This window comes from Procambarus clarkii, chromosome 54 (assembly GCF_040958095.1).
Source record: "Procambarus clarkii isolate CNS0578487 chromosome 54, FALCON_Pclarkii_2.0, whole genome shotgun sequence".
Classification (NCBI taxonomy): Eukaryota; Metazoa; Arthropoda; class Malacostraca; order Decapoda; family Cambaridae; genus Procambarus; species Procambarus clarkii.
Window position 1 is genome coordinate 7,742,788 of NC_091203.1, and position 25,878 is coordinate 7,768,665.

At 40.5% G+C, this 25,878-nt stretch overlaps 1 long non-coding RNA gene across 1 annotated transcript; it reads right to left on the reverse strand.

The window, feature by feature from the left end:
- Positions 1-4,216: 4,216 nt before the first annotated feature.
- LOC138352511 (uncharacterized) lies at positions 4,217-13,217 on the reverse strand. Its single transcript, XR_011222808.1, has 4 exons — positions 13,140-13,217; positions 9,984-10,090; positions 5,183-5,342; positions 4,217-4,324 (listed from the first exon to the last, which is right to left on the reverse strand). It is a non-coding gene; the product is annotated as an uncharacterized lncRNA (long non-coding RNA).
- Positions 13,218-25,878: the final 12,661 nt, after the last annotated feature.

Sequence of the window (25,878 nt, forward strand, 5' to 3'; positions counted from 1 at the left end):
TGCAGAGGCTCAAGAGAGGGATGCCGAGTCTTAAGAGAGTGATGCAAAGGCTCAAGAGAGGGAAGCAGAGGCTCAGGAGAGGGATGCAGAGGCTCCAGAGAGTGATGCAGAGGCTCAAGAGAGTGATGCAGAGGCTCAAGAGAGTGATGCAGAGGCTCAGGAGAGGGATGCAGAGGCTCAAGAGAATGATGTAGAGGCTTAAGAGAGGGATGCAGAGCTCAGGAGAATGATGCAGAGGCTCACGAGAGTGATGCCGAGGATGAAGAGAGGGATGCTGAGGCTCAAGAGAGTGATGCCGAGGATCAAGAGAATGATGCAGAAGCTCTGGAGAGTGATGCAGACGCTTAAGAGAGTGATGCAGAGGGCGAAGAGAATGATGCAGAGGCTCTAGAGAGTGATGCAGAGGCTTAAGAGAGTAATGCAGAGGCTCAAGAGAGTGATGCAGAGGATCAGGAGAGTGATGCAGAGGCCCGAGAAAGTGATGCAGAGGCTCATGAGAATAATTCAGAGGCTCAAGAGAGGGATTAAGATGCTTAAGAGAGTGATGCAGAGGCTGAAGAGAGTGATGCAGAGGCTCTTGAGAGTGAAGCAGAGGCTCAAGAGAGTGAGCAGAGGCTCAAGGGAGTGATGCAGAGGATCATGAGAGTGATGCAGAGGCTCGAGAGAGTGATGCAGAGGCCTCAAGAGAGGGATTCAGAGGCTTAAAAGAGTGATGCAGAGGCTGAAGAGTGTTGCAGAGGCTGAAGAGAGGGATGCAGAGGCTCAAGCGAGTGATGCACAATCTTACGAGAGTGATGCAGATGATCAGGAGAGGGATGCAGAGGCTTACGAGAGTGATGCAGAGGCTGAAGAGAGTGATGCAGAGGCTCTAGAGAGTGATGCAGAGGCTCAAGAGAGTGATGCAGAGGCTCAAGAGAGTGATGCAGAGGATCATGAGAGTGATGCAGAGGCTCGAGGGAGTGATGCAGAGGCCTCAAGATAGGTATTCAGAGGCTTAAGAGAGTGATGCAGAGGCTGAAGAGAGTGTTGCAGAGGCTCAAGAGAGGGATGCAGATTCTGAAGAGAATCATGCAGAGGCTTAAGAGAGTGATGCAGAGACTAAAAAGAGTGATGCAGAGGCTCAAGAGAGGGATGCAGAGGCTTAAGAGAGTGATGCAGAGGCTCAAGAGAGGGAAGTGGAGGCTCAAGTGAGGGATGCAGAGGCTCAAAAGAGGGATGCAGAGGCTGAAGAGAGTGATTCAGAGGCTGAAGAGAGAGATGCAGAGGCTTAAGAGAGTGATGCAGAGGCTGAAGAGAGTGGTGCAGAGGCTCAAGTGAATGATGTAGAGGCTTAAGAGAGGGATGCAGAGGCTCAAGAGAATGATGCAGAGGCTCAAGAGAGTGATGCAGAGACTCAAAAGAGTGATGCAGAGGCTCAAGAGAGGAATGCAGAGGCTTAAGAGATTGATGCAAAGGCTCAAGAGAGGGATGCAGAGGCTCATGAGAGGGATGCAGAGGCTCAAGTGAGGGATGGAGAGGCTTAAGAGAGTGATGCAGAGGCTCGAGAGAGTGATGCAGAGGCTCAAGAGAGTGATGCAGAGGCACAAGAGAGTGATGCAGAGGCTCAAGAGAGTGATGCAGAGGCACAGGAGAGTGATGCAGAGGCTCAAGAGAGGGATGCAGAGGCTCAAGAGAATGATGTAGAGGCTTAAGAGAGGAATGCAGAGGCTCAAGAGAATGAAGCAGAAGCTCACGAGAGTGATGCAGAGGATGAAGAGAGGGATGCTGAGGCTCAAGAGAGTGATGTTGAGGATCAAGAGAAGGATGCAGAGGCTCTAGAGAGTGATGCAGACGCTTAAGAGAGTGATGCAGAGGGCGAAGAGAATGATGCAGAGGTTCTAGAGAGTTATGCAAAGGTTTGTGAGAGTGATGCAGAGGCTCAAGAGAGTGATGCAGAGGATCAGGAGAGTGATGCAGAGGCTCGAGAAAGTGATGCAGAGGCTCAAGAGAAAAACTCAGAGGCTCAAGAGAGGGATTAAGACGCTTAAGAGAGTGATGCAGAGGCTGAACCCAGCAAACAATTTTAGGTTGCCACAACATATCTGGAAAGTATTTGAAAGTATTGGAAACGTTTGTTTTATCGTATCAGATACGATATTGTGTGTGGACTTAAATAGGTTTCCAAAACTTATAACCAAGACATATGTATCTAACACTAATTTGAGATGTTGTGGCAACTTACACTCCTAACATGAGTCATTCATAATCCATTCATACACCAATATGAATCTCTTGTGAAAGGTTTGAGCCTTATCTGAACCATTTTCACATCTTTGTGTTTAAAGTTAAATTTCTTGAAAATAAAAAATATTTATTTTTAAATATATTTAAATATTTTAAATATTTTAAATAATAAATTTTTTATATTATATTAGTGTTTTCAATTTAAATATTAAAACCAATTTAAGGGTAAAAAAATCACATAATTTATATTTCTTTTATTATTTACTAACAAATCAGCAAAAATACAAAAACATATGACCTATATAATTATATATATAATATATATATAAATAATTTATATAATATATATATATATATATATATATATATATATATATATATATATATATATATATATTAGTGTAATACATAAGAATGTAGTGTAATAGTATATATATTATATATATATATATTTATATATAAATAATATATTTATATATAAATAATATATTTATATATAAATAATATATTTATATATAAATAATATATTTATATATAAATAATATATTTATATATAAATAATATATATATATATATATAAATAATATATATATATATAAATAATATATATATATAAATAATATATATATATATAAATAATATATATATATAAATAATATATATATATAAATAATATATATATGATAACCATCTTTGTAACCTATATGTAACTCCCTCTTTGTAACAAAGTTCAAATAAAGCAAATATATGTGTACATACAAAAGAATGGGGGGTGGTAGAAGATAATATTAGTGTTTAGTGAGTGACCACAAGGTCTCCTCTGAATACTTTTTATTTTCTTCTCCTATGCTATGGGTCCCCACATTGGCACCAGAGGTCTTCCTCACAAACTTTTTATATAATATATATATATATAAATATTATATATATAAAGGTAAAACTAGCTAGTTATACGTAGATATATGATAACTAACCAACCCTACCAAACCTAACCTAATATATATATATAAATATATATATATATATAAATATAAATATATATATAAATATATATATATATATAAATATATATATATATATAAATATATATATATATATAAATATATATATAAATATATATATATATATAAATATATATATAAATATATATATATATATATATATATATATATATATATATATATAAATATATATATAAATATATATATATATATATATATATATATATATATATATATATATATATATAAATATATATATAAATATATATATATATATATAGGTTATATATATATAGGTTATATATATATATATATATATATATATATATATATATATATATATATATATATATATAGGTTATATATATATATATATTTTATTAATGATATATATACATATATACACACAGAAACAAAGATTCTTCTATATAGACATTAGAGAAGATTCAGCGGTATGCCATGCACCAGGCTCTCCGCTGTTTTCATTATTCGTCATATCCGACTCTGCTATGTGATGCACATGTATTCTTGCTTCACCACCCTGTAATGAAATATTGTTTGTTACTAATTGTTTTCAATAATACATTATTTTATTATATAATATTTAATTTATTAATTAAAAACCCTTTCCATATTATAGAAAAAAACTAAAACAAGAATCTATATAAAACTATAGAATAGAATAGACTAATAGAATAGAATATATATATCATATATATATTTATATAAATAAATATATATATATATAAATATATGTATATATATTTATATATATATATATATTATTATATCCTGTATTATTCCAGCCCATTATTAGAGATAGTAGCCACCTCTTATTTTGGTTTTCTTTCATTATTAGTGCTCAGAAAATTAAATATATCTACATATTTAGTCAAAATCAATTACATTATTTTATCTTATTCATAGCATAAATGTTCACAAAGATTACTAAAAAGAGATTGAATTAGACTACAGCAAATTGGCAAACTTTACCTTGTATCTGTTTCCACCGTGTTTGTTTGGGGCGTTCTTCAACATATCAGCAATACTTGTCTCAACATCTCTTTCAGTTGCATTAGTGTGGGTGTTGATACAGGCTTCTGGAAAGTTATAAGAATTAATTAATATATATAATTATAATTCTTTTTGTCAGGAGACAAGAAGCCACAGAGTAATAACATTGTTGGCTTTTATTTAGGTGTTCCCCTGTTCTCCAGTCTTCCTCCGTCCCCTCGTCCCCTTTGTCCTCCCCAGCATTCTCCATTCCCCTGTCCCCTCGTCCTCCCCACCATTACCCTCTCCTCTGTTCCCTCGTCTTCCCCACCATCCCCCCTGTCGTCCTCCCCACCATTCTAAACTACCTCATCCCATGCATTCCATGATGGTCTGATGCTTCCATCTGAAAATTGGGAACATCAAAAGATCTGACTTTCCCAATTTTCTGATGGGAACATCAAATGATCTGATATTCCCATCACTGAAAAATAAAAACAGATAAAAAAAATGATATGAAAAAATAGAAAATAAAATATACTCATGAAATGAACAGAATGGTTAACAACGCAGCTCAATTGCAATGCAATGTCACAATAACATTTAAATATACTTTAAGATATAATCTAGAAGAAAATAAGGATATTGAAACGGTTCATGAACTCTATTTCAATAAAGGACACTATGGGGAACTTTGAAAAATAGTTATTGAGTATAATTAGACAGACTTGTTGCTAGGCAGAGGAGTAATGAGATATATGGCAAATTTTGCAAAATATACAATGAAGGTACACAAACATTCATACCCAAACAAAGCAAAATGCTAGGTAAGAACAAAGCATTTGGCCCGTAGGAGAAAGGAGATACCCACAAGACTAGAATACAAGTCATTAACAAGCATGCAAGTATAATACATAATACATGCAGACATATATATAATCCAAAAAAATGTCAAATTTACGTACTTATTATTACATTACAAATATCCAAGGTTTTGAAGACACGTTTCCTCTTGCGCCCAACGAGTGAATACTGAGACCAGACCCCATAGGTCCCTATCCTCCTCATCATTCGTCTCACTGTGTCTCCACAGCTTGCACCGCCCATTTGAGACAGCGTCTGGACCTGTTAAAATAATGCATAAGCTGTAAGGTAATAGAGAATAATATATATCTTTCAATCTCAACATTAGATTTTCTAATTTCCAACTGTATTAAATAAATAGCATTAAAATATTTTCCTTCTTAACTATTACAAAAATCAACGAATTTGAGTAACTTTTGCTTTTGTTTTATTTGTACCTTAAACATAACACTGAACAATCAATTATGTGCCACCCCACCTTCCTTCATCTGCAAAAAAACTAATCAAAAGACATATGTACAAGGCTAAAAAAATTCAGCAACACTTACCATACTCAGGCTAAAAGAATTAAGCAACACTTACCATACTCTTTTTTATATTCACTGTTAACTTTTAGCTCATGTGACAGACTTTCCACCTGCTCAACAGTTTCAAGTGGGGATGGAAGAATGTCTTCCAGGATTGGTATATCTCCATGTGTTTTTGACATATGGGTTTCCGTCATTTTGACAATATTCAGGATATCCCCTGATAAAAATGTCAATTTTGATAATTCCTTCATCATGTATTCCATTATGCCAAAACCATAATCATAATCATCTGTATCAAACCTTATTACAGGTAAAACCAGTAGGCAGTCTACTGTATTTTATCAAACCGTTATTAGTATAATAGATCTCGTAATAATTTTGCAAAAATAATGGCATTTACTATTTTTAAAAGATTATTAGCAAATTTACAGAAATGGTGCATTCGGAAGACAAAACCAATTTTTCACTTTTGACAATTGAGCACCTGCTACATCCAGATTCTAGGGAGGAAAGGAAGGACGATCTTACTGGATCCCATAGCCTCTCCGAGGCACAAACCAGGCTTTTACACAAACCCCCCCCCCCCTGCACCCGAGCTTTTTAAAATAGTAAATGCCACTATTTTTGCAAAATTATTACGAGATCTATTATTCTAGAGAATAATGCATATAAATGCATATATGCATATAAATACAAAAGTAAATCAAATCTTATCCTTGTATAATATACAAACTGATGTGAGATCCCTGTCTACAGGTGGACTGGAACTATTATCCAGTAGGCAGTCTACTGTATTTTATCAAACCGTTATTAGTATAATAGATCTCGTAATAATTTTGCAAAAATAATGGCATTTACTATTTTTAAAAGATTATTAGCAAATTTACACAAATGGTGCATTCGGAAGACAAAACCAATTTTTCACTTTTGACAATTGAGCACCTGCTACATCCAGATTCTAGGGAGGAAAGGAAGGACGATCTTACTGGATCCCATAGCCTCTCCGAGGCACAAACCTGGCTTTTACATAACCCCCCCCCCCCCCTGCACCCGAGCTTTTTAAAATAGTAAATGCCACTATTTTTGCAAAATTATTACGAGATCTATTATTCTAATAAGAGTTTGATAAAATACAAACCCTGGGGCCATAGAACGGCTATTTAATCCCCTTGAACGGACCTGTGCATGGGCCACTGAGGCATCGAAAAAAAACAGACCGGCTTGGGAAAAAAGCAAAATTGCCGGTCTATGGCCCAGCTGATGGCTGTGCATGAATGGCTAATGGCTGTTAGTTATGGAGCTAGGTTAGACTATGTATGTTTAAATCTCTGATTTAAACAGAGCCAGTGTTCAGTCAAATAACTGAATTTATCAAATCTTATCCTTGTATAATATACAAGCTGATGTGAGATCCCTGTCTACAGGTGGACTGGAACTATTATCCAGTAGGCAGTCTACTGTATTTTATCAAACCGTTATTAGTATAATAGATCTCGTAATAATTTTGCAAAAATAATGGCATTTACTATTTTTAAAAGATTATTAGCAAATTTACAGAAATGGTGCATTCGGAAGACAAAACCAATTTTTCACTTTTGACAATTGAGCACCTGCTACATCCAGATTCTAGGGAGGAAAGGAAGGACGATCTTACTGGATCCCATAGCCTCTCCGAGGCACAAACCAGGCTTTTACATAACCCCCCCCCCCTGCACCCGAGCTTTTTAAAATAGTAAATGCTACTATTTTTGCAAAATTATTACGAGATCTATTATTCTAATAAGAGTTTGATAAAATACAAACCCTGGGGCCATAGAACGGCTATTTAATCCCCTTGAACGGACCTGTGCATGGGCCACTGAGGCATCGAAAAAAAACAGACCGGCTTGGGAAAAAAGCAAAATTGCCGGTCTATGGCCCAGCTGATGGCTGTGCATGAATGGCTACTGGCTGTTAGTTATGGAGCTAGGTTAGACTATGTATGTTTAAATCTCTGATTTAAACAGAGCCAGTGTTCAGTCAAATAACTGAATTTATCAAATCTTATCCTTGTATAATATACAAGCTGATGTGAGATCCCTGTCTACAGGTGGACTGGAACTATTATCCAGTAGGCAGTCTACTGTATTTTATCAAACCGTTATTAGTATAATAGATCTCGTAATAATTTTGCAAAAATAATGGCATTTACTATTTTTAAAAGATTATTAGCAAATTTACAGAAATGGTGCATTCGGAAGACAAAACCAATTTTTCACTTTTGACAATTGAGCACCTGCTACATCCAGATTCTAGGGAGGAAAGGAAGGACGATCTTACTGGATCCCATAGCCTCTCCGAGGCACAAACCAGGCTTTTACATAACCCCCCCCCCCTGCACCCGAGCTTTTTAAAATAGTAAATGCTACTATTTTTGCAAAATTATTACGAGATCTATTATTCTAATAAGAGTTTGATAAAATACAAACCCTGGGGCCATAGAACGGTTATTTAATCCCCTTGAACGGACCTGTGCATGGGCCACTGAGGCATCGAAAAAAAACAGACCGGCTTGGGAAAAAAGCAAAATTGCCGGTCTATGGCCCAGCTGATGGCTGTGCATGAATGGCTAATGGCTGTTAGTTATGGAGCTAGGTTAGACTATGTATGTTTAAATCTCTGATTTAAACAGAGCCAGTGTTCAGTCAAATAACTGAATTTATCAAATCTTATCCTTGTATAATATACAAGCTGATGTGAGATCCCTGTCTACAGGTGGACTGGAACTATTATCCAGTAGGCAGTCTACTGTATTTTATCAAACCGTTATTAGTATAATAGATCTCGTAATAATTTTGCAAAAATAATGGCATTTACTATTTTTAAAAGATTATTAGCAAATTTACACAAATGGTGCATTCGGAAGACAAAACCAATTTTTCACTTTTGACAATTGAGCACCTGCTACATCCAGATTCTAGGGAGGAAAGGAAGGACGATCTTGCTGGATCCCATAGCCTCTCCGAGGCACAAACCAGGCTTTTACACAAACCCCCCCCCCCTGCACCCGAGCTTTTTAAAATAGTAAATGCCACTATTTTTGCAAAATTATTACGAGATCTATTATTCTAGAGAATAATGCATATAAATGCATATATGCATATAAATACAAAAGTAAATCAAATCTTATCCTTGTATAATATACAAACTGATGTGAGATCCCTGTCTACAGGTGGACTGGAACTATTATCCAGTAGGCAGTCTACTGTATTTTATCAAACCGTTATTAGTATAATAGATCTCGTAATAATTTTGCAAAAATAATGGCATTTACTATTTTTAAAAGATTATTAGCAAATTTACACAAATGGTGCATTCGGAAGACAAAACCAATTTTTCACTTTTGACAATTGAGCACCTGCTACATCCAGATTCTAGGGGAGGAAAGGAAGGACGATCTTACTGGATCCCATAGCCTCTCCGAGGCACAAACCTGGCTTTTACATAACCCCCCCCCCCTGCACCCGAGCTTTTTAAAATAGTAAATGCCACTATTTTTGCAAAATTATTACGAGATCTATTATTCTAATAAGAGTTTGATAAAATACAAACCCTGGGGCCATAGAACGGCTATTTAATCCCCTTGAACGGACCTGTGCATGGGCCACTGAGGCATCGAAAAAAAACAGACCGGCTTGGGAAAAAAGCAAAATTGCCGGTCTATGGCCCAGCTGATGGCTGTGCATTAATGGCTAATGGCTAATGGCTGTTAGTTATGGAGCTAGGTTAGACTATGTATGTTTAAATCTCTGATTTAAACAGAGCCAGTGTTCAGTCAAATAACTGAATTTATCAAATCTTATCCTTGTATAATATACAAGCTGATGTGAGATCCCTGTCTACAGGTGGACTGGAACTATTATCCAGTAGGCAGTCTACTGTATTTTATCAAACCGTTATTAGTATAATAGATCTCGTAATAATTTTGCAAAAATAATGGCATTTACTATTTTTAAAAGATTATTAGCAAATTTACACAAATGGTGCATTCGGAAGACAAAACCAATTTTTCACTTTTGACAATTGAGCACCTGCTACATCCAGATTCTAGGGAGGAAAGGAAGGACGATCTTACTGGATCCCATAGCCTCTCCGAGGCACAAACCAGGCTTTTACATAACCCCCCCCCCTGCACCCGAGCTTTTTAAAATAGTAAATGCCATTATTTTTGCAAAATTATTACGAGATCTATTATACTAATAACGGTAAATAAATAATAAATAGTAAATAAATCAAAATCAGTTACATTATTTTATCTTATTCATAGCATAAATGTTCTCGAAGATTACTAAAAAGAAATTGAATTAGACTACAGCAAATTGGCAAACTTTACCTTGTATCTGTTTCCACCGAGTTTGTTTGGGGCGTTCTTCAACATATCAGCAATACTTGTCTCAACATCTCTTTCAGTTGCATTAGTGTGGGTGTTGATACAGGCTTCTGGAAATTTATAAGAATTAATTAATATATATAATTATAATTCACTTTGCTATTCCCCATTCCACAGTCCTCTCGTCCTTCCCACTTCCCTGTCCCCACATCATCCCCACTATTCCCACTTCCCTGTCCCATCGTCCTCCTTACCATTTTCCCCTCCCCTGTCCTTCTTCCTCCCCCACCATCTCCCATTCACCTGTCCCTTTGTCCTCCCCAGCATTCCCCTGTCCCCACCATCCCCAACTCCCCAGTCCCCTCGTCCTCCCCACCATTACCCTCTCCTCTGTCCCCTCGTCTTCCCCACCATACCCCCCTCTCGTCCTCCCCACCATTCCAAACTACCTCATCCGATGCATTCTATAATGGTCTGATGCTTCCATCAGAAAATTGGGAACATCAAATGATCTGATATTCCCATCACTGAAAAATAAGAACAGCTAAAAAAATGAAATGAAAAAAATAAAAAAATAAACTATACTCATGAAATGAACAGTATGGTAAACAACACAGCTCAATTTCAATGCAATGTCACACAAAATTATTAAATCGAAATGAAAATAAATTGAAATCTATGAAAATTCAAATTATCAATACAATCGGAAATATTGAAATAATATCGCAACATAATATAGTGTGGGTTGCTCTTACGTGCAACAGACGGTGCTGTTTTTCAAAAAAGGCATGGTTTTACCTGTCACAAGTGTGGCATCTATACTTATACTCACGAAATGAACGGTATGGTAAACAACATAGCTCAATTGCAATGCAATGTCACAATAACATTTAATAACAATAATAACAATAACATTTAAATATACTTTAAGATATAATCTAGAAGAAAATAAGAACATTGAAACGGTTCATGAACTCGATTTCAATAAAGGACACTATGGGGAACTTTGAAAAACAGTTAATGAGTATAATTAGACAGACTTGTTGCTAGGCAGAGGAGTAAATAATGAGATATATGGCAAATTTTGCAAAATATACGGCACACAAACATTCATACCCAAACAAAGCAAAATGCTAGGTAAGAACAAAGCAGTTGGCCCGTAGGGGAAAGGAGATACCCACAAGACTGGAATACAAGTCATTAACAAGCACACAAGTACTACACTACACAACAACCGCACTACTACCAGAACTGGACGAATCACTACCAAAACAACACATTGCACATCACTACCAAAACAACACAACACAACACAAGCATTGGCAAAGAATTATAGACCAGTTGCACTAACATCCCACATAATAAAATTATTTGAGAGTGATCAGGAGTCAGATTACTAGTTTTATAGAGACCAATGACCTCCACAATCCAGGCCAACAAGGATTTAGAGCAGTTTCTATGATCGAGCCACTGAGATCTATAAAGAATTCTGATCAAGAAAGAGATCTAGGGGTGGTTTTAGATAGAAAACTATAACCTGAGGATCATATTAAGAACATTCTGCGAGGGGCCTATGCTACACTTTTTAACTTTAGAATTGCTTTTAAATACATAGGTCAAAAAGTTTTAAAAGTTTTAAAAGTTTTTTAAACCTCTCGTGTATCATGAGTGTGTTAAAGCATCAGATGGTGCATTCAGATGATGAATATTACCTAGTTCCTTCATCTGGGAAGAATGAACACATATTGGTGCATTCGGATGATAAAAACTAACTACTGTAGTTTAATTGATCAACAGACTGTATATCATATGCAGACTGTATGTGGATCTGCGGGCCACTCCAAACAACAGCCTGGTGGACCAAGCTCCACCAGGGCTAAAGCACAAAGTGATATAGATGTGATAGAGAAACTAGGTCAAATGGAGGAGTAGGTCTGTATATTAAACAGCACCTGACGTGCACAGAGCTACTAAACTCAATGTGGTGGTAGAGTGGTGGGGGGGGGGGAAACATTGCAGAAAAAAACAAAAATACAATTTGGTCAACAAAACAGCATTGTTTAAAATAGAAGACATGGGTTGTCATTTTGGGGGTAAGGTAGGTTACATTGAGTTAATTAGTTAGTACTTAGTTTTTATCTTAAACTGGTTGGGAGAGGTACAGTGTTGCTGTGCTGGTGAAAGAACACCTAAAGGTAAATTAAATAATGATTGCGAATCCACAAGAAGTTGACATAATATCGCTAGAGATCTGCAATCAGGATGATAAACTTTCCTTAAAGAATTTGACAAACACTTGCTGATAGGACATGAAGTAAATGAAATGTATGTCAAGTTTTGTGAAATATATGATAAAAGCACAACAAAATTTGTACCAAAGGAGAGATGCAGAACTAGGAAAAGGGGTTTGTTCAACAGAAATTGCGAGAGGGCCTGAGACCCGAACACACACAAATGGAATCAATATATAGCAAGAGGCCAAACCCCCAAACATACAAGCGATGCAAAGATGCGAGAAACAGCAGCAGCATTAAGGAGAGGGACTTAAGGACCATAAATAAAGTGTGAAAATAAACTCGAGTAAATTTTTTTAACTACTCTCGACAGTGAAGAAAAACAAATATTCAGACGATTTGTGTTAGAATCATTAATCTTACACTTTCGGTCATATTCAACAACACAAATACATACACACACATTCCTGTTGCTGTAGCAAGTGAAGAATTACACACACAGATCACAATAACGTGATGCATCAAATGAACAAATCCACAAGGGCCGTGACGAGGATTCGAACCTGCGTCCGGGAGCATCCCAGACACTGCCTTAATCGACTGAGCTACAACAGGGTAAAAGGGTTGAAACCGAAGTTCTACTGAACTTACTGGATCCCATAGCCTCTCCGAGGCACAAACCAGGCTTTTACACAACCCCCCCCCCCCCCCCTGCACCCGAGCTATGTCAACAGGCCGTTCTCCCTCTTCGCCCTTCCGAATGCACCATATCAGTAAATTTTTTAATAATCTTTTAAAAATAGTAAATGCCACTATTTTTGCAAAATTATTACGAGATCTATTATTCTATAGAATAATGCATATAAATGCATATATGCATATAAATACAAAACATAAATACAAAAGTAAATGTAAATAATTTTACCTTGCACCTAGATCCACCAAGCCTGTATGGCGCGCGTTTCAGTACTTCGGAAATCTAGAACTATCTTGAATCTCTAATCTGCAATGAAACAATACATATTATTGCACTTACCAAAACATGGATGAATGTAGAAAATACAGAACTATTAGCTGAATATCAAATAAATGGATTTAATCTATTTCATACAGATAGATATATTACACCGTGTATATTAGGTAATACCTAACATACACGCCTCCACACACACTACATTTGAAATGTAGTCTCAAAAAGACTACATTTCAACAGCAAAGATTACTCCATAAAAAAATAATTAAATTATTGACCAACATGAGAGAGGGTTAGCCAACATGAGGGTTGTGTTGATTGCCTGAAAATATTTAAATTGTGTAATGTATTGAATGGCATTTTTCAAGTTACAACATTTTTTAAATTACTGAACTAGGTTCTAGGCTTTGCTAGGCTTAATTCAATTATTACAGATAAGCCTAACCTAGCCTAGAACCCAGTGGGTTTTCTTCCTATTGGGGAGTGTTGTACATGCCTCGCCTCCACATACACACTAGCACAGCCAGGCCTCGCCTCCACATACTCACCAGCACAGCCAGGCCTCGCCTCCACATACACCAGCACTGCCAGGCCTCGCCTCGCCTCCACATACACCAGCACTGCCAGGCCTCGCCTCCACATTTAAACCAACCAAGCCCACAAATACGTTAACATGGACCAGCATTACACCGTCTAACATACTCTGTCAGATGTAACAACTAAATTTGTGAATTCAAGACCAAATCTATTGTATAACACAGTGTTAGTACGAGAAAAACATTACTTACATTCGAAGCCGTGTTTTAAAATGGCGGCGGTCTTGTACTGTCGCTCCAAACTGTGTGTTCGTTTGCGTATGATGAACGTGTGACAATTTACTACAACAATTATTTAATTATTCTTATTCTTTATTTTAATATTTTTAGGGTACATGAAATTTCAAACTTATTTGCACACAATAATATAATTGCATTGTCATAACCTTTATATATTACGGAAAATACGATGACATGAACGAAGTCAAAGTGAAGTTGAAGTCAAAGTCATTCGCCGAACGTATTAGTCTTTTTTTTCATACATACATAGTTGATTTACAAACATAATGTTGGATTTGTTGAAGATCCCATGAGCACCACACCAGAAACAAATACCTATTTGATATTCCAAGAGTACGACTTAGTCAAACTAGAAATGCTTTACAAATCAAGAGACCTCGAATGTGGAATGACCTTCCCAATTATGTTAAAAACTGTACCTCTCCCAACCAGTTTAAGATAAATAAAGATAAATTTATAAGTTAAGAAAAATTCCACAAATCAACAACCCTGTTACTGACCCTGTATTTACCCAAGTCTTTCCTAAATCTAAACTTATCCAATTTATACCCATTGTTTCGTGTTCTATCTTGTGTTGACAATTTTAATACCCTATTAATATCCCCTTTGTTATATCTATTCAGGAAATTGTGGTTGATCTCGAACCCATTGATAATGTGACGACTTATACAGAATTTTGTAACTATATCATCAAGATTGTAACCAGCTTAGCTAAATGTAGTGTGGGGTTCAGTCCCTAAGCCCATATATGTGCCTCTCTAACCATTTAGGTTACAGGGCAAAAACATAAAAACAAAGGTAACTGCAGAAGGCCTATTGGCCCATACCAGGCAGCTCCTATCTATAACAGATAAACACTAAGTACTACCTAATTAACTCAATGTAACCTACCAACCTAACCCCCAAAATGTCAATCCATATCTTTTATTTTAAACAATGCTGTTTTGTTGACCAAATTGTATTTTTACTCTTTTTCTGTCATGTTTCTCCCACCCCTGTTTTTTCCCTTTTTTCTTATTTTTTCTCAACATAATTCATACTTTAATTATGCGGATCAGGACATCACCTGATCAAACACATCAAACATCGTTTGACCACCATCAAACACACACATTTCGTGTGTGTTTGACGCTCACTGATATGTACCAGCGTTGTTTTATATATGGTGCTATTCTATCTTACGCTTTGTTGCTCTTTTTTACCTACGGGCTCATAGAACATTCTATTGCGAAAACATTGGCACAAAAATGAATGACGTACATACAATAATAATGTCAGGACAGTGATATAATTATAAACTTTCAAAGCACTGTATCGCCCATGTGTCGTCTTGTCACCAATACTGGGTAACAGTTCCGCCACTTCCCACACTCTTGCGGGTGGGCAGCGACCATTATTCTACGTTTATATTCATATCACCGTGTTGGGAATTTCATTGCGAGTACATTGATACCAAAATTAACGCTGTAGGACAAGTGTGGAAGTGATAACAATCCCAAGAGTAAAAACATTTTGTTGCTCTTGGGCACTCACGGCGAGTCATCTACGTAGGTATTTATTGGGTGCTGGTATTCATATAACTTTTGGTGACCGTTTTTGCTGATTTTCTTCTAGAGAATGTTATTGCGAACACGTTGGTACCAAAATGAAATACATAGCTCGAGAACTAAGGTCAGGAGAGTAAAAAGAGTATACACATTTTTGTTTTGACGCTTAATTAAGGTTATTGTGAGTACTCATCGCCTGCCTAGAAACTGGAACTAGTAATTCCATCTATCATACATATCATACAAGAGGAGCCACACATCTATGGATCATCCAATAAAATCAGCAGACTTCTAGATGTTACTACTGCTCGGCTTAGACTCGGTTACAAGTATCTCTGGGAATTCTCATTATCTGCTGATGTAGACCTGACCAAATGTAAACTGTGTCAACAAAATTATTCGCACACCCTCCGTCACTATGTGATGGAGTGCGAAAAGATACATGAATTTAGAGACAATTCTATAACCAATGTTCCAGCGATGTGTCAATATTTCATTCAAAATGATCTGCTACCAGAAATTTTAGCCAAATATCCCCAGTTTGCTAACTGTAGATAACAACTAAGTGATTGTAACCTATCCACCGCTGCCCACTGGATGGGGGACGGTTTGCAGGACAAACATATAAATTTTGATACTAGCTCTCCACATATGTCAGTTGCTTAATTTAGAACCTGTACTTGAGGTCGATCTCGAACCCATTGTTGATGTGATGACTTATATTGAATTTTGTAACTAGCTCATCAAGATTGTAACTTGCTTAGCTAAATGAATTGTGGGGTTCAGTCCCTGAGCCCATTATGTGCCTCTGTAACCCTTTCCACAACCGCCCACAAGATGGGTATGGGGTGCATAATGGGGTGGGGTGTCTTGGCCAAACGTGCCACATCAAAACCACAAGTTGACATTGAATGTGAATTAACAATGAGACAAGTAAGATTTATACTAATACATTTATACTAACTCTGTTGAGCGTTGACCATTTATACATCAAATCTGTTGATGTGAGCACTTTAGTTTAGTCTGCCGTTTAAAGAAAAAAAGAGCATATCAATGGTATATCACAGAAAACGAATTTATCATAAACTCATGTATTTGTCTTATCATATTGAACTGCATTCATATTTTTAATATATAACAATATGAATATACAAATTTCTGTAAATCCCCTACCTTGTTGGAATCTGTGGAAATGAATGAGCAAATGTGCTGGCTGAAGGCGCTGAAGGAAACCACATTGGTTTCATTTTGGATACAAATGTCCATGGAAATTCAAAATGGAAACTAATTATATAGTTGAACCTGCAGAGACGAGTTTAAGAATCTGTGTTGAGAGTGATGGACACAGCCTTCACAATTATACTTCAGAGAATGTAAACATCTAAGAGTCATTAGAAATATGTGTAGAATAATAAACCCTACATTGTTTGAGTTAGGGAAAACACCATTTGTGATATATAGATACTATAGCTGTTCCTAAAGATTCACCCTTTTTTGCACCAGCAAGATAACATATAAGATTTTAAGAGTTGACGAATGTTAATATTCTTGTTTGATAAACTGTGAACTTGAGACATAGTTAATAAGAACATATTAACACAACAAAATGTTTTCAAAATCCTTAACACCACTTTCCAGCAACTTATATAATTTATATAAATTATTTTAGAGAATAATACATAAATTATATATTTAAACATGATATAGTGTTTAGTGGAATGTATAAGGAGTCAAATTGTGTTAAAAAGAGCAATTTTTAGAAAATTTGGAAAAATACTTTTTTCTGTTCAAATTATAACTAAATGGATTATAAAGGTTTCACTCAGCCAATATATATCATTCACAATTTATTAATGAATTTTACAAAAAAACACCATAAATTTTATATTTAAACATGTAAAAACTATTTGTTTTACATTTGGAAGAAAATAATTGTAGAAAAACAATTTATAATTAAACCTTTGTGTTTGGATTTTTTGAGTAAAAGTTTCTCAAAGGCTCTCCTGCACCATTCTCAATGCAAATCATTCCCACACCTATGGCAAGAGATAGGCGAACGTTGTGTAGATGATTTGTGTTTGCTGGGAAGAGAGTGTTGCAGAGGCTGAAAAGAGGGATGTAGAGGCTCAAGAGAGGGATGCAGAGGCTGAAGAGAGGGATGCAGAGACTGAAGAATGTGATGCAGAAGCTCAAGAGAGGGATGCAGAGGCTCAAGAGAGGAATTCAGAGGCTCAAGAGAGGGAAGTGAAGGCTCAAGTGAGGGATGCAGAGGCACAAGAGAGGGATGCAGACGAGGCTCAAGAGAGTGATGCAGAGGCTCATGAGAGTGATGCAGAGGATGAAGAGAGAAATGCAGAGGCTTAAGAGAGTGATGCAGAGGTTCAAGAGAGTGATCCAGAGGCACAAGAGAATGATGTTGAGGCTTAAGAGAGGGATGCAGAGGCTCAGGAGAATGATGCAAAGGCTCAAGAGAGTGATGCAGAGCCTTAAGAGAGGGATGCAGAGGCTCAAGAGAGGGATGCAGAGGTTCAAGTGAGTGATGCAGAGGCACAAGAGAATGATGTTGAGGCTTAAGAGAGGGATGCAGAGGCTCAAGAAAATGATGCAGGGGCTCAAGAGATTGATGCAGAGGCTTAAGAGAGGGATGCAGAGGATCAAGAGAGTGATACAGAGGCTTAAGAGAGGGATGCAGAGGCTCAAGAGAGTGATGGAGAGGCTCAAGAGAGTGATGCAGAGGCTCAACAGAGTGATTCAGAAGCTTACGAGAGTGATGCAGAGGCTTAAGCGAGTGATGCAGAGGTTTAAGAGAGGGATGCAGAGGCTCAAGAGAGGGATGCAGAGGCTCAAGAGAGGGATGCAGGGGCTCAAGAGAGGGATGCAGAGGCTCAAGTGAGGGAAGCATAGGCACAAGAGAGGGATGCAGAGGTTCTTGAGAGTGACGCAGAGGCTCAGGCTCAAGAGAGTGATGCAAAGGCTCAAGAGAATGATGTAGAAGCTTAAGAGAGGGATGCAGAGGCTTAAGAGAGTGATGCAAAGGCTCAAGAGAGGGATGCAGAGGCTTAAGAGAATGATGTAGAGGCTTAAGAGAGTGATGCAGAGGCTCAAAAGAGTGATGCAGGGGCTCAAGAGAATGATGTAGAGACTTACGAGAGGGATTTAGAGGCTCAAGAGAATGATGCAGAGGCTCAAGAGAGTGATGCAGAGAATCAAGAGAGAAAGGCAGAGGCTCACGAGAGTGATGCAGAGGCTCAAGAGAGAAAGGCAGAGGATTAAGAGAGTGATGCAGAAGCTGAAGAGAGTGATCTAGAGGCTCAAGAGAATGATGTAGAGGCTTAAGAGAGGGATGCAAAGGCTCAAGAGAATGATGCAGAGGCTCAAGAGAGTGATGCAGAGGATCAAGAGAGGCATGCAGAGGCTTAAGAGAGCTATGCAGAGGCTCAAGAGAGTGATGCAGAGGATCAAGAGAGTGATGCAGTGGCCTCAAGAGAGGGATTCAGAGGTTAAAAAGAGTGATGCAGAGGCTGAAGAGAGGGATGCAGAGGCTCAAGAGTATAATGCAGAGGCTCAAGAGAATGATGCAGAGAATCAAGAGAGTGATGCAGAGGCTTAAGAGAGTGATGCAGAGGCTTAAGAGAAGGAGGCAGAGGCTCAATAGAGGGATGCAGAGGCCCAAAAGAGGGATGCAGAGGCTCAAGAGAGGGATGCAGAGGCTCATGTGAGGGAAGCAGAGGCACAAGAGAGGGATGCAGAGGCTCTTGACACTGATGCAGAGGCTCAAGAGAGGGATGAAGAGGCTTAAGAGAGTGATGCAAAGGCTCATGAGAGAAATGCAGAGGCTGAAGAAAATAATGCAGAGGCTTAAGAGAGGGATGCAGAGGCTCAAGAGAGGGATGAAGAGGCTCAAGAGAGTGATACAGAGGTTCAAGAGAGTGATGCAGAGGCTGAAGAGAGAAATGCAGAGGCTTAAGAGAGTGATGCAGAGGTTCATGATAGTGATCCAGAGGCCCAAGAGAATGATTTTGAGGCTTAAGAGAGGGATGCAGAGGCTCAGGAGAATGATGCAAAGGCTCAAGAGAGTGATGCAGAGGCTTAAGAGAGGGATGCAGAGGCTCAAGAGTGGGATGCAGAGGTTCAAGAGAGTGATGCAGAGGCACAAGAGAATGATGTTGAGGCTTAAGAGAGGGATGCAGAGGCTCAAGAGAATGATGCAGAGGCTCAAGAGAGTGATGCAGAGGCTCAAGAGAGTGATGTATAGGCTCAAGAGAGTGATGCAGAGGCTTAAGAGAAGGATGCAGAGGCTTAGAAAAGGGATGTAGAGGCACAAGAGAGTGATGCAGAGGCTCAAGAGAGTGATGCATAGGCTCAAGAGAGTGATGCAGAGGCTTACGAGAGGGATGCAGATGCTTAGAAGAGGGATGTAGAGGCTCAAGAGAGTGATGCAGAGACTCAAGAGAGTGCTGCAAAAGGTTCAAGAGAGAGATGCTGAGGCTCCAGAGAAGAATGCAGAGGCTCAAGAGAGTGATGCAGAAACTCAAGAGAGAAAGGCAGAGGCTTAAGAGTGTGATGCAGAGGCTCAAGAGAGTGATGCAGAGGCTCAAGAGAATGATGTAAAGGCTCAGGAGAGTGATGCAGAGTATCAAGAGAGGGATGCAGAGGTTTAAGAGAGTGATGCAAAGGCTCAAGAAAGTGATGCAGAGGCTCAAGAGAGTGATAGAGAGGCTCATGAGAGTGATGCATAGGCTCAAGAGAGTGATGCAGACGATCAAGAGAGTGATGCAGAGGCTCAAGAGAGTTATGCAGAGGATCAAGATGGGGAAGCAGAGGCTTAGGAGAGTGATGCAGAGGCTGAGGAGAGTGATGCAGAGGCTCTAGAGAGTGATGCAGAGGCTTAAGAGAGTGATGCAGAGGCTTAAGAGAGGGATGCAGATGCTTAAGAGAGGGATTCAGAGGCTCAAGAGAGTGATTCAGAGGCTTACGAGAGTGATGCAGGGAATCAAGAGACTTTTGCAGAGGCTCGAGAGAGTTATGCAGAGGCCTCAAGAGAGGGATTCAGAGGCTTAAGAGAGTGATGCAGAGGCTGAAGAGAGTGTTGCAGAGGCTCAAGAGAGGGATGAAGAGGCTGAAGAGATTCATGCAGAGGATCAAGAGAGGGATGCAGACTCTCAAGAGAGTGATGCATAGGCTTAAAAGAGTGAGGCAGAGGCGTAGGGGAGGGATGCAGAGGCTCAAGAGAGTAACGCAGAGGCTTAAGACGGTGATGGCAAAAGAGAAAGAGAGAAATTAAATATGAAAGAGAAATGAATATGCAGGTGCACTTCTTCCTGATAACTACTCAAATGCTGAAGCCTACGTTTCTGCCAAAGATCTGTACTCCGGTCGTCGTAATACAGTTGAAAAATATGAAAGAGATAGAGCAAAAGAGGCAAAAGAGAAAGATGCAGTTGCACTTGAAAGTGATGCAGAGGCTCAAGAGAGGGATGCAGAGGCTCAAGAGAATGATGCAGAGGCTCAAGAGAGTGATGCAAAGGCTCAAGAGAGGGATGCAGAGGCTCAAGAGAATGATGTAGAGGCTTAAGAGAGGGATGCAGAGGCTCAAGAGAATGATGCAGAGGCTCAAGAGAGTGATGCACAGGATCAGAGGAGTGATGCAGAGGCTGAAGATAGAGATGCAGAGGCTTAAGAGAGTGATGCAGAGGATCAAGAGAGTGATGCAGTGGCCACAAGAGAGGGATTCAGAGGCTTAAAAAAGTGATGCAGAGGCTGAAGAGAGGGATGCAGAGGCTCAAGAGAGTGATGCAGAGAATCAAGAGATTGATGCAGAGGCTTAAGAGAGTGTTGCAGAGGCTTAAGAGAGGGAGGCAGAGACTCAATAGCGGGATGCAGAGGCCCAAGAGAGGGATGCAGAGGCTCAAGAGAGGAATGCAGAGGCTCATGTGAGGGATGCAGAGGCACAAGAGAGGGATGAGGAGGCTTAAGAGAGTGATGCAAAGGCTCATGAGAGGGATGCAGAGGCTCATGAGAGGGATGCAGAGGTTCATGAGAGGGATGCAGGGGGTCAGCAGACGGATGCAGAGGCTCTAGTGAGGGATGCAGAGGCACAAGAGAGGGATGCAGAGGCTCTTGACAGTGACGCAGAGGCTCAAGAGAGGGATGCAGAGGCTTAAGAGAGTGATGCAAAGACTCAAGTGAGGGATGCAGAGGCTCATGTGAGGGATGCAGGAGTTCAAGAGAGTGATGCAGAGGCTCAAGAGAGGGATGCAGAGGCTCAAGTGAGGAATAAAAAGGCACAAGAGTGGGGTGCAGAGGCTCTTGGGAGCGATGCAGAGGATCAAGAGAGGGATGCAGAGGCTCCAGAGAGTTATGCAAAGGCTGAAGAGAGAGATGCAGAGGGTTAAGAGAGTGAGGCAGAGGCTCAAGAGAGTGATGCAGAGGCTCAAGAGAATGATGTAGAGGGTTAAGAGAGGGATGCAGATTCTCAAGAGAATGATGCAGAGGCTCAAGAGAGTGATGCAGAGGATCAAGAGAGGGATGCAGAGGCATAAGAGAGTGATGCAGAGGCTGAAGAGAGTGATGCAGAGGCTCAAGAGAGTGATGTTGAGGCTCAAGAGAGTGATGCAGATGCAGAAGAGAGTTATGCAGAGGCTCAAGAGAGTGATGCAGAGGCTTACGAGAGTAATTCAGATGATCAGGAGAGGGATGCAGAGGCTTAACAGAGTGATGCAGAGGCTGAAGAGAGTGTTGCAGAGGCTTAAAAGAGGGATGCAGAGGCTCAAGCGAGTGATGCATAGGCTCAAGAGAGTGATGCAGAGGCTTAAGTGAGGGATGCAGAGGCTCAGCAGAGGGATGTAGAGGCTCAAGAGAGTGATGCAGAGGCTCATGAGAGTGATGCTGAGGCTCAAGAGAGGGATGCAGAGGCTGAAGAGAGTGATGCAGAGCTCAAGAGAGGGATGCAGAGGCTCAGGAGAAAGATTCAGAGGCTTACGAGAGTGATGCTGAGGCTTAAGAGAGTGATGCAGAGGCTTAAGAGAGGGATGCAGAGGCTCAGGAGAGGGATGCAGAGGCTCAAGAGAGGGATGCAGGGGCTCAAGAGAGGGATGCAGAGGCTCAAGTGAGGAATGCAGAGGCACAAGAGAGGGATGCAGAGGCTCTTGAGAGTGATGCAGAGGGTCAAGAGAGGGATGCAGAGGCTTAAGCGAGTGATGCAAAGGCTCAAGAGAGAGATGCAGAGGCACATGAGAGGGATGCAGAGGCACATGAGAGGGATGCAGAGGCTAAGAAAGTGATGCAGAGGCTCAAAAGACGAATGCAGAGGCTCATGAGAGGGATGCAGGAGTTCAAGAGAGGGATGCAGAAGCTCAAGAGAGTGATGCAGAGGCTTAAGAGAGGGATGCAGAGGCTCATGAGAGGGATGCAGGAGTTCAAGAGAGGGATGCAGAGGCTCAAGAGAGTGATGCAGAGGCTTAAGAGAGGGATGCAAAGGCACAAGAGAGTGATGCAGACGATCAAGAGAGTGATGCAGAGGCTCAAGAGAGTTATGCAGAGGATCAAGATGGGGAAGCAGAGGCTTAGGAGAGTGATGCAGAGGCTGAGGAGAGTGATGCAGAGGCTCTAGAGAGTGATGCAGAGGCTTAAGAGAATGATGCAGAGGCTTAAGAGAGGGATGCAGATGCTTAAGAGTGGGATGCAGAGGCTCAAGAGAGTGATTCAGAGGCTTACGAGAGTGATGCAGGGAATCAAGAGACTTTTGCAGGGGCTCGAGAGAGTTATGCAGAGGCCTCAAGAGAGGGATTCAGAGGCTTAAGAGAGTGATGCAGAGGCTGAAGAGAGTGTTGCAGAGGCTCAAGAGAGGGATGAAGAGGCTGAAGAGATTCATGCAGAGGATCAAGAGAGGCATGCAGACTCTCAAGAGAGTGATGCATAGGCTTAAAAGAGTGAGGCAGAGGCGTAGGGGAGGGATGCAGAGGCTCAAGAGAGTAACGCAGAGGCTTAAGACGGTGATGGCAAAAGAGAAAGAGAGAAATTAAATATGAAAGAGAAATGAATATGCAGGTGCACTTCTTCCTGATAACTACTCAAATGCTGAAGCCTACGTTTCTGCCAAAGATCTGTACGCCGGTCGTCGTAATACAGTTGAAAAATATGAAAGAGATAGAGCAAAAGAGGCAAAAGAGAAAGATGCAGTTGCACTTGAAAGTGATGCAGAGGCTCAAGAGAGGGATGCAGAGGCTCAAGAGAATGATGCAGAGGCTCAAGAGAGTGATGCAAAGGCTCAAGAGAGGGATGCAGAGGCTCAAGAGAATGATGTAGAGGCTTAAGAGAGGGATGCAGAGGCTCAAGAGAATGATGCAGAGGCTCAAGAGAGTGATGCAGAGGATCAGAGGAGTGATGCAGAGGCTGAAGATAGAGATGCAGAGGCTTAAGAGAGTGATGCAGAGGATCAAGAGAGTGATGCAGAGGCTCGAGAGAGTGATGCAGTGGCCTCAAGAGAGGGATTCAGAGGCTTAAAAAAGTGATGCAGAGGCTGAAGAGAGGGATGCAGAGGCTCAAGAGAGTGATGCAGAGAATCAAGAGATTGATGCAGAGGCTTAAGAGAGTGTTGCAGAGGCTTAAGAGAGGGAGGCAGAGACTCAATAGAGGGATGCAGAGGCCCAAGAGAGGGATGCAGAGGCTCAAGAGAGGAATGCAGAGGCTCATGTGAGGGATGCAGAGGCCCAAGAGAGGGATGAGGAGGCTTAAGAGAGTGATGCAAAGGCTCATGAGAGGGATGCAGAGACTCATGAGAGGGATGCAGAGGTTCATGAGAGGGATGCAGGGGGTCAGCAGACGGATGCAGAGGCTCTAGTGAGGGATGCAGAGGCACAAGAGAGGGATGCAGAGGCTCTTGACAGTGACGCAGAGGCTCAAGAGAGGGATGCAGAGGCTTAAGAGAGTGATGCAAAGACTCAAGTGAGGGATGCAGAAGCTCATGTGAGGGATGCAGGAGTTCAAGAGAGTGATGCAGAGGCTCAAGAGAGGGATGCAGAGGCTCAAGTGAGGAATAAAAAGGCACAAGAGAGGGGTGCAGAGGCTCTTGGGAGTGATGCAGAGGATCAAGAGAGGGATGCAGAGGCTCCAGAGAGTGATGCAAAGGCTGAAGAGAGAGATGCAGAGGGTTAAGAGAGTGAGGCAGAGGCTCAAGAGAGTGATGCAGAGGCTCAAGAGAATGATGTAGAGGGTTAAGAGAGGGATGCAGATTCTCAAGAGAATGATGCAGAGGCTCAAGAGAGTGATGCAGAGGATCAAGAGAGGGATGCAGAGGCATAAGAGAGTGATGCAGAGGCTGAAGAGAGTGATGCAGAGGCTCAAGAGAGTGATGTTGAGGCTCAAGAGAGTGATGCAGATGCAGAAGAGAGTTATGCAGAGGCTCAAGAGAGTGATGCAGAGGCTTACGAAAGTAATTCAGATGATCAGGAGAGGGATGCAGAGGCTTAACAGAGTGATGCAGAGGCTGAAGAGAGTGTTGCAGAGGCTTAAAAGAGGGATGCAGAGGCTCAAGCGAGTGATGCATAGGCTCAAGAGAGTGATGCAGAGGCTTAAGAGAGGGATGCAGAGGCTCAGAAGAGGGATGTAGAGGCTCAAGAGAGTGATGCAGAGGCTCATGAGAGTGATGCTGAGGCTCAAGAGAGGGATGCAGAGGCTGAAGAGAGTGATGCAGAGCTCAAGAGAGGGATGCAAAGGCTCAGGAGAAAGATTCAGAGGCTTACGAGAGTGATGCTGAGGCTTAAGAGAGTGATGCAGAGGCTTAAGAGAGGGATGCAGAGGCTCAAGAGAGGGATGCAGAGGCTCAAGAGAGGGATGCAGGGGCTCAAGAGAGGGATGCAGAGGCTCAAGTGAGGAATGCAGAGGCACAAGAGAGGGATGCAGAGGCTCTTGAGAGTGATGCAGAAGGTCAAGAGAGGGATGCAGAGGCTTAAGCGAGTGATGCAAAGGCTCAAGAGAGAGATGCAGAGGCACATGAGAGGGATGCAGAGGCACATGAGAGGGATGCAGAGGCTAAGAAAGTGATGCAGAGGCTCAAAAGAGGAATGCAGAGGCTCATGAGAGGGATGCAGGAGTTCAAGAGAGGGATGCAGAAGCTCAAGAGAGTGATGCAGAGGCTTAAGAGAGGGATGCAGAGGCTCATGAGAGGGATGCAGGAGTTAAAGAGAGGGATGCAGAGGCTCAAGAGAGTGATGCAGAGGCTTAAGAGAGGGATGCAAAGGCTCAAGAGAGTGTTGCAGAGGCTTAAGAGAGGGATGCAGAGGCTCAATAGAGGGATGCAGAGGCTCA